The 8,371-nt window shown below is 40.4% G+C and overlaps 1 non-coding gene across 1 annotated transcript; it reads left to right on the top strand.

Annotated features, from left to right (window-relative positions):
* The first annotated feature begins 2,557 nt into the window (after positions 1-2,557).
* LOC133074271 (U6 spliceosomal RNA) lies at positions 2,558-2,661 on the top strand. The gene has a single exon (XR_009697124.1). It is a non-coding gene; the product is annotated as a U6 spliceosomal RNA (small nuclear RNA).
* Positions 2,662-8,371: the final 5,710 nt, after the last annotated feature.

Consider the following 8,371-nt stretch of genomic DNA (forward strand, 5'->3'; position numbering starts at 1 on the left):
TTAACGAGCTATACCCCAATACAAAATAAAAAGGCTTTTTTTAAAAAAAAAATAAAGCTGCTATGAACACATGTACTGGTTTTTGTAAAAACATAACCTTTCATTTCTCTGGTATAAATGTCTAGCAGTGTAATTGCCGGGCCATATGGTAAGTACATTTAGTTTTTTAAGAGTTATCTTTCAACATAAGTATAACTGTATTAACTTTTTGAAAGTAAGAAATAAGAAGCATGGTAATTAGCAGCCCAGGCTTTAGAACAAATAGACTTGGGATTCAACATGGCTCTGACATCATCAACTGTGAATTGGTAAATTAATTAACTCTGCTATATTTATATGTCATTTTCTCTCATGTGTAGATTTCTGTAATCTTCCAATGACTTCGGAATAGCATCAGATTGATAATTTCCTGCTTTACTTGAATACCGGACAGGTAGAGCTCCTAGGGAAAGATTGAAGGCAGGAGGAGAAGGGGACGACAGAGGATAAGATGGTTGGATGGCATCACTGACTCGATGGACATGAGTTTGAGCAAGCTCCAGGAGTTGATGATGGACAGGGAAGCCTGGTCTGTGCTGCAGTCCATGGGGTCACAGAGTCAGGTACGACTGAGCGACTGAACTAAACTGAACTGAGAATTCCTAGGTATGAAATGTATGTGTGCCAATTATCAAGTAAGGAAAAGAGAAGCTGGGCTGAATACAACTGAGAATCTAGAGAAGATGAGTCAGTTTTTATTTAAGATGAGCAGGGAGTGTGTTGGAGACAGACAGGAAAGGAGAATGAGGAGTTGGCTAACTCATCACTGGGCAAATGAAAGAGAATCTAGAAAAACCCACTTTCAAGACTCACACAGGAGAAGAAAGAAAAGGAGCTTCCCAGGTGGCGCTAGTGGTAAAGAACCGCCTGCCAATGCAGGAGACATAAGAAACATGGGTTTGATCCCTGGGTCGGGAAGATCCCCTGGAGGAGGGCATGGCAACCCACTCCAGTGTTCTTTCCTGGAGAATCCCAAGAACAGAAGGGTCTGGCAGACTATAGTCCATGGGGTCACAAAGAGTCAGACACGAGTGAAGTGACTTAGCATGCACACATGTGATTTAATGAAAGACACACAGTCCAGGAGGCTTCTGTGACTTGGTGGTTTTTTAAGCTCCAGGTGTTATAAGGAATTCAGGGGTAGAAGCAATGGGGAAGACAAAATATTTGTATGTATGATCAATACAGCAGAATTTATTTTATTTTGGCCATGAGACATGGCTTATGGGATCTTCCTTGACCAGGAATCAAACCTGTGACCTTGACAGTAAGAACTCAGAGTCCTAACCACTGGACCACCAGGAAATTCCCATCAACAGAATGTATGACTCATGTTTCATATATGGTTTAAAGCTAAGATAAAACAATAACTGAACTGGGGTGGGGATAGCATTGGTGACATGATTATTTAAGAGGGGCCAGATCTAGGTGGGAGTACAGACAGAGGGGTCAAATAGAAGCAGAGTTCAAATTGACAACACAGAGTCAAGTTCAAGGAGGCCAGCAGAGGCAAAAAAAGGCATAAATACACCTAAGTCCAGGCAATGAGAAGTGACTATCAGGAGATCACAGAATAGATGAAGCACGTGGGGGTGGATGAATTTCTGATTCTAGAACATAAGCTCTTTGTTCTTATCTATTTTCTGCCGTGTGCTGCTTCTGTGAAGCCCTGTGCCTTTGCGTGTTAGTTCTATCCAGGAAGAGCTTGAAGACCTGCCATAACATCCTAGCCTGGGACTCCCCTGGTGGTCCAGTGGTCAAGACTCCTCACTTCCACTGCAGATGCACAGTTTCCATCCCTGGGCTGATAACTAAGATCTCAAATGCTGTGTGGCAGAGCCAAAAAAGAAAAGAGTCAAAAGAAGAAAAGTTAAATAAATTACGTGGGGCATAGTGATATTGGAAGTACAGAAGCAGCATTAGTTAAGTGAGGAGATCACAGACCTTGCTCACCCTCAATTTTATCCTATATAAAATCCAGATAGTAGTAGTTACAATAGTAGTTTTTGTACTAATAATCATTTTAAAGTATTCAACAACTATTAGTCTTGAACTAACAAAATAATTGTTTTAAAGTATTCAACAAAGTGTTGTTTGAGTATGAGAAGAATGAAGGAATCCTTGCACATAACCTAGGCTCTGACATCTTATGGAGGAGTCGAGGGTGGTGGGACTGAAAGTTTCAACCCATTAATCACCTGGTTGATTCCCGTAGCAACTTTAGGTGCTTTCCAAAAATCAGCTTATTAACATAAGCTCAGGTGTGGCTGAAAGGAATTTCTTGCGAATATCAAGACATCTTTGTCATTCTTACCACTTAGGAAATTCCAAGGGTTTTAAGAGCTCTGTGGCAGGAACAGGAAGGAAGACTAAATATATATTTCTAATTATAAATTACAATATCATACTTCCCTAATCCACCAAAACTACTTTCACCAATACATGGGATGACCATGTAAATATTGTATAAACCAAAACTTTTGAGAATGAAAGGTAACATTAATAATTACACTGGATGGTGATCGCTTTGGCAGCACATGTACTAAAATTGGAACGTTACAGAGATCAGCATGGCCCCTGCGCAAGGATGAAACGCAAATTCATGAAGCCTTCCATAATTTTTGATGTATGGTGAAAACCAGCACGATATTGTAAAGTAATTAGCTGCCAATTAAAATAAATAAATTAATTTAAAAAATAATTACACTGCTTGGTAGAAACAAGCAGGGCCTGTCCTATACACAAACTAAAACTAATGACAACTGTCTAAATATTTTCACTTGGATGTTTCACATCTCACTCAACATAAAAACACTGAATCATTGACATTCCTACAAAATCTATTCTTCCTCATATTATTAAATCTCATCTACATTCATCCCAATTGCTCAGGCAGAACCTAAGAATCATGACCAATTCCCCCTTCCCTTCTCTTATGTGCATGTCATAAAATCCCTATCACAGACCTATCTACAAAACACCATCTGAAAATATACAGTCCTCTCCTCCTCCATCTACTAGTATATTACTCTCTAGCATAACACCCTGTTCATTTTCTTTACACTCTGTAATTATATATTTATTAGTTTATTTGTCACTGTCTGTCTTCCCTAGTTTACTGCCTGGGACGCTGAGGTTTGGTCACCCAGTGCCTGGTATTCCTAGCACCTAGCATGATGATGACACATAGCAGATATTCAATAAATATTTATGGGATTAAAGAATACATGAATAAACAGATGCAAAAAATAAGCAAATACCTGCAAAACACCTTCAAGAAATATTAGCATAAATAGTGTGAAATTCAAAATACTATAGCTGAGTTTTTGTGCCCTATTAAAAAATCAGCATTTGAATCTCTAAGACAAAGACCAAAAAACCAAGTAAGTGGGGAAAGGCAAGAAAGAAGACAGGAGAGGAGAAAAGCAGAGAGAACTGGTAAATTCAAACCATTCCCTCTACTTACTATGATAACTTTGAGGTCCATCCATGTTGCTGCAAAAAACATTATTTCATTCTTCTTTATGCCTGAGTAATAGACCACTGTATAAATATACCACATATTCTTTATTCATTCATCTGTCAACAGACATTTAGTTTGCTTCCCTGTCTTGGTTATTGTAAATAGTGCTTCAGTGAACACTGGAATGCATGTATCTTTTCAAATTATAGTTTTCCCCAGATCATATGCCTAGGAGAGGGATTATAGGATCATATGGCAACTCTATTTTTATTGGATTGGCCAGAAATTTCAATTGGGTTTTTCCATAACAATAGTTTTTTAAGTTTAAAAAAAGAAACAGCCATCCCCTCTAGTCTTCTCCTTTGCCCTCCATATAACTCTGTTTTAATTCCATATCTTGTGCTAGCAGAGAAAATTACACTCTTGAACAGGTAAGAACAATTTTTCTGGAACGCCATCCTGTCTGATAGAGAAGGGAAGATGTGTTGACTTGAAAGTCAACAATTCAGAAGCAGTATCATCAACAGTGCTCTTCTTCTCTAGACTGAGGTTGTTGTGATGAATGCCAAAGGAAGATTTGTTTCACACAGAAACAGCACGTTAGGCAATCATCCAACAGCACGCATTAACTCTTTTTAAACATTAACTTTTGTTTTTGTTTTTTACCTGTGCTGGATCTTTGTTGCTGTGTGTGGACTTTCTCTATTTGCAGCGAGCAGAGGTTGCTTTCTAGTTGCAGTGCTCGGGCTTCTCATTGTGGCATCTTTTCTTGTCACATAGCACTGGATCTAGAGCAGGAAGGCTCAGTGGTTATGGCACACTAGTTAGTGGCCTCGAGGCATGTGGAATCTTCCCAGACCAGGGATTGAACCTGTATCCCCTGCATTGGCAGGTGGACTCTTAACCACTGGACCTCCAGGGAAGTCCTAAACATTAACATTTAGGTAAAAATTAAAGTAGATGGATATCCTGACTTCAGATACAACATTACTCATAGGAACTTCCCTGTAATAAACAACCAGCCAAATAAGGGGAGAGCCTATTCTGAGAAAAGAAAGGAATGGGATTGGGAGATGGAAAAAGTCAAGTTTTCATTACTGTATATTTCATTATTGAAAAGCTGCACATCAACACACAAGACACACACATAGAAGAAAAGATTCTTTCTTCTCTTAGAATAAGCAGTCTAAGCATTCTTAGGAAGTTGTCTCCAACTTCCTAGTCTTTGGGCCTATATCCCTGAATAGCATAAGTCTCTTGTCAAGATTGGTGCTGCCTCTGCCTTCTGGCATCTATGCCTCTGCTGTTTGATATTATAAATATTCACATGCCACATCCATGGTAGTGGTAGCTACAAAACATCCCTAACAGGAGAAAATTTACTTGCAAATATAGTATCTGAAAGCTGCAAGTCCTGTCTTTAGAAAGGGCAATGCCTTCATCACTGGGCACCCAGGCTGTGGGAGTTCCCAGTGGAAGAAGAATAAGCCCCAGAGATCTCCGAGGCAGGCCTCCTATCTCACGGAGAACATTTTCTTCTAGGACAGAAGCCACCTAGAACAGGAACACAGTACCATTACTTGGCAAGATAGCAATCATCTACAGTCATGCCAGTCCTCCTGCATCATTACACCGATTTTAGTAGAAGCAACAAGAACCTCGACTCCAACTGGCTTGAACAATAAAGTGATTTATCAGCTCATGTGTTTGAAAAGTCCAGAAGTAGGGCAAGATTTACAGTACAGTCCATTAAGGACTCCACCTTTCTCTGTGTGTGTCTCTGGGTTCTGCTTCTCCTTATGTGTTGACTCTGTCCTCAGAATGGCTTCCCTCCTTGTTGCCAAGAGAAGCAACATCAGTTTCTTGCTTCTTCGTTCCCATCGGAAGTGACCCTTACTTCACTCATCCACTAAACTGAAGTGCGGGACTTGTACCAGCTGGACCATCCTAGAACCATCATGATGACAAGGGAAATGGGATTAGAACCGTTCCAGAAAGAGGCCAAGGTCAATCTATCCCACCTGCAATGCATGGCTGTAGCTGAATGCATGAGTCAGGTGTGATGTAGGAACGGCATCATTGTCTCCCTATCCAGCCTCTACACCGATGTTCTCTGTCCCTGTAACTTGGAACATCAGAGCCGTCCAAGAAAGAGACGAACTCTGTTCTTGGTTATTCTCTCTCTCTCTTTCCACTCTTTCCCTCTCTTTCTTTCTCTCATTCTCCATATCATCGTTACCTTCTGCCTTGTGAAAACTGATTGGTGGTGAAAGCAAGGTGGGAAAGGGGACGAGGATAAGACAAAAAAGATATAGTATGTCCTTCATTTAGTTTTCTAGAGTGAAAACTAGAAAACTTCTAGACTTGAGAAATGAATGATTAAATCTACACAGCTACCCTAAGTCTGAAACTGTGGTCCGAACTAATGCCCTAGATTAGCAAAGTGTGTGGTGATCCAGAAAAAAATTTATTATGGAGACCTCAGACGAGAAAGCAAAATAGGTAGATTACCTAGAGGTACTATACCAGTCTGGACAATTCTGCTTCAAACCAATACTATCGCTTGTGTTAGTCATGCACTGTCAGTAATTAAGTAAATGAATAATCTCAAAATATGTCAAGAAGTTCCCTGGTGGCTTAGTGGTTATAATTCCAGGCTTTCACTGCCATGGCTTGGGTTCAATCAATGGTCAGGAAACTGAGACCCCACAAGCTGTGTGACACAGGCAAAAATAAAAATAAAGGTAAGATATTAGGGACTTCCCTGATTGCCCAATGGTTAAGACTCCATATGCAGAGGACACAGGTTCAATCCCTGGTTGAGGAACGAAGATCCCACATGAAGTGCAGTATGGCAAAAAGAAATTTTTTCTTAAAGAAAAAAATCAAAATATGGCAAATGTGCATAATAATTATTCACAAGAGCAGGAAAATAGTTGAAATTAACTTAAATATCCATCAGTAGGTAAAATCTCATGTAGATTATCGTTCAACCATTCAATGGAACATTAAGTAACAGTATTAAATAACAGTTCTGAAGGATCTGCAATATCAAAAAGCAATGCCTATTCGGAGAAGGCAATGGCACCCCACTCCAGTACTCTTGCCTGGAAAATTCCACGGACGGAGGAGCCTGGTAGGCTGCAGTCCATGTGGTCGCTAAGAGTCGGACACGACTGAGCGACTTCACTTTCACCTTTCACTTTCATGCACTGGAGAAGGAAATGGCAGCCCACTCCAATATTCTTGCCTGGAGAATCCCAGGGACTGGGGAGCCTGGTGGGCTGCCGTCTATGGGGTCACACAGAGTCGGACACGACTGAAGCGACTTAGCAGCAGCAGCAGCAGCATGATGCCTTTACTACCAAGTGTAAAAAGCACAATTTGAAAAATAATTCTGTAAAATTTGCATGTCAGATATAATTATGTAAAATATACAGTCAAAAAGAGACTAAAAAGAAATATACCAAATGGTACTTGAGTTTTACTGAAATGCTGGTATCTAGTTCTCAATGTTTTTTGTGATACTGCTACATTCATTTATAACTGAAAAAAAAAATTAGAAAGCATTATTACTTGGCAGATATCTACTTAGCATTTGGCTTTTGTGCTGATAAAAGAGCAGTTACAATTGGTGGTCCGTGGTCTGTCCCAACAGCACTCATTCATTTACTCAACAGCTGTTGAGTAATTATTCACTACCTGCTATGTACCAGACAGGAGAAGGCAATGGCAACCCACTCCAGTACTCTTGCCTGGAGAATCCCAGGGATGGCAACCTGGTGGGCTGCCGTCTATGGGGTCGCACAGACACAACTGATGTGACTTAGCAGTAGCAGTAGCAGCATGTATTAGACACCAGGGATATTTCAGTGAGGTAAATGACCTTGTCCCTGCCCCTATCTCTACAGCCCAGTGAGGAAGACAGACAATAAGCAAATAATTTATTACAAATCAGGAAAACATGCTATGAAGGTAACCAACAAAATGTCATACAAGGAAGGGGAAGCTGCTTTAAAAGGGAGTCAGAGGCTTCCAAGGAGTTAGTATCTAAATCAAAATGAGGATGAGAAGGTGCCCAAAATTCCAAGTGCAGGAACAGAGCAATGCAAGCAGAGGAACTATGGTGAAAGAGAGCTTGGCAAGTCCTGGGAACTGAAAGGAGGGGGCCCTGGGGGGCTGGAGCACAGAAAAAGAGAGAAGAGGGGAGAAAATGAGGTTGAAAAGGTAAGGAGAGACCAGATCATGCAAAAGCTTGATAAGAATTTTAGACTTTATTCCAAGTACAATGTGAAACTATTGAAGAGAAGAAACACAGTCTGGTTTGCATTTTAATAAATTCATTCAGGCTGCTTTGTGAAGAATGATTTGGTGGTGAGTAGGGGACATGATAAGAAGCAGAAAACTAGTCAAAAGGTCTCTGCAGGAGACAACAGTGAACTGGATTAGGTGGTAATGGAATGAATTAGAGATAGACCAGAGGACATGGTGAGGTGAGGGGAGAATGAATCAGGGGTGAGGCCCAGATTACTGGTTTGAGCAGTTGAGTGTACAGCAATGGCACTTACAGAGATGGGAGAAGTGAGCAAGAATTAGGGAAATAAAATGAAAAATTTAGTTAAACTTAGATAACACTGTGGGAACTCCCTGGTGGTCCAATGGTTAAGATTCCACTTCCTTAATGCAAGAGGCATGGGTACAATCCCTGGTTGGTGAACTAAGGTCCTACATGCCATGTGGAATGGCCAAAAAAAAAAACAGATGCAATGTATAACCTGTTTATATAATCTTACTCTCCAGGAAGAACTTTGAGGAGGGGAATATGTTTCTCACCTTTGAAGTCTCAACAATGCAACATGTTACAGACAA

The sequence above is a fragment of the Dama dama genome, chromosome 19 (genome assembly GCF_033118175.1).
Source record: "Dama dama isolate Ldn47 chromosome 19, ASM3311817v1, whole genome shotgun sequence".
In the NCBI taxonomy this organism is placed as follows: Eukaryota; Metazoa; Chordata; class Mammalia; order Artiodactyla; family Cervidae; genus Dama; species Dama dama.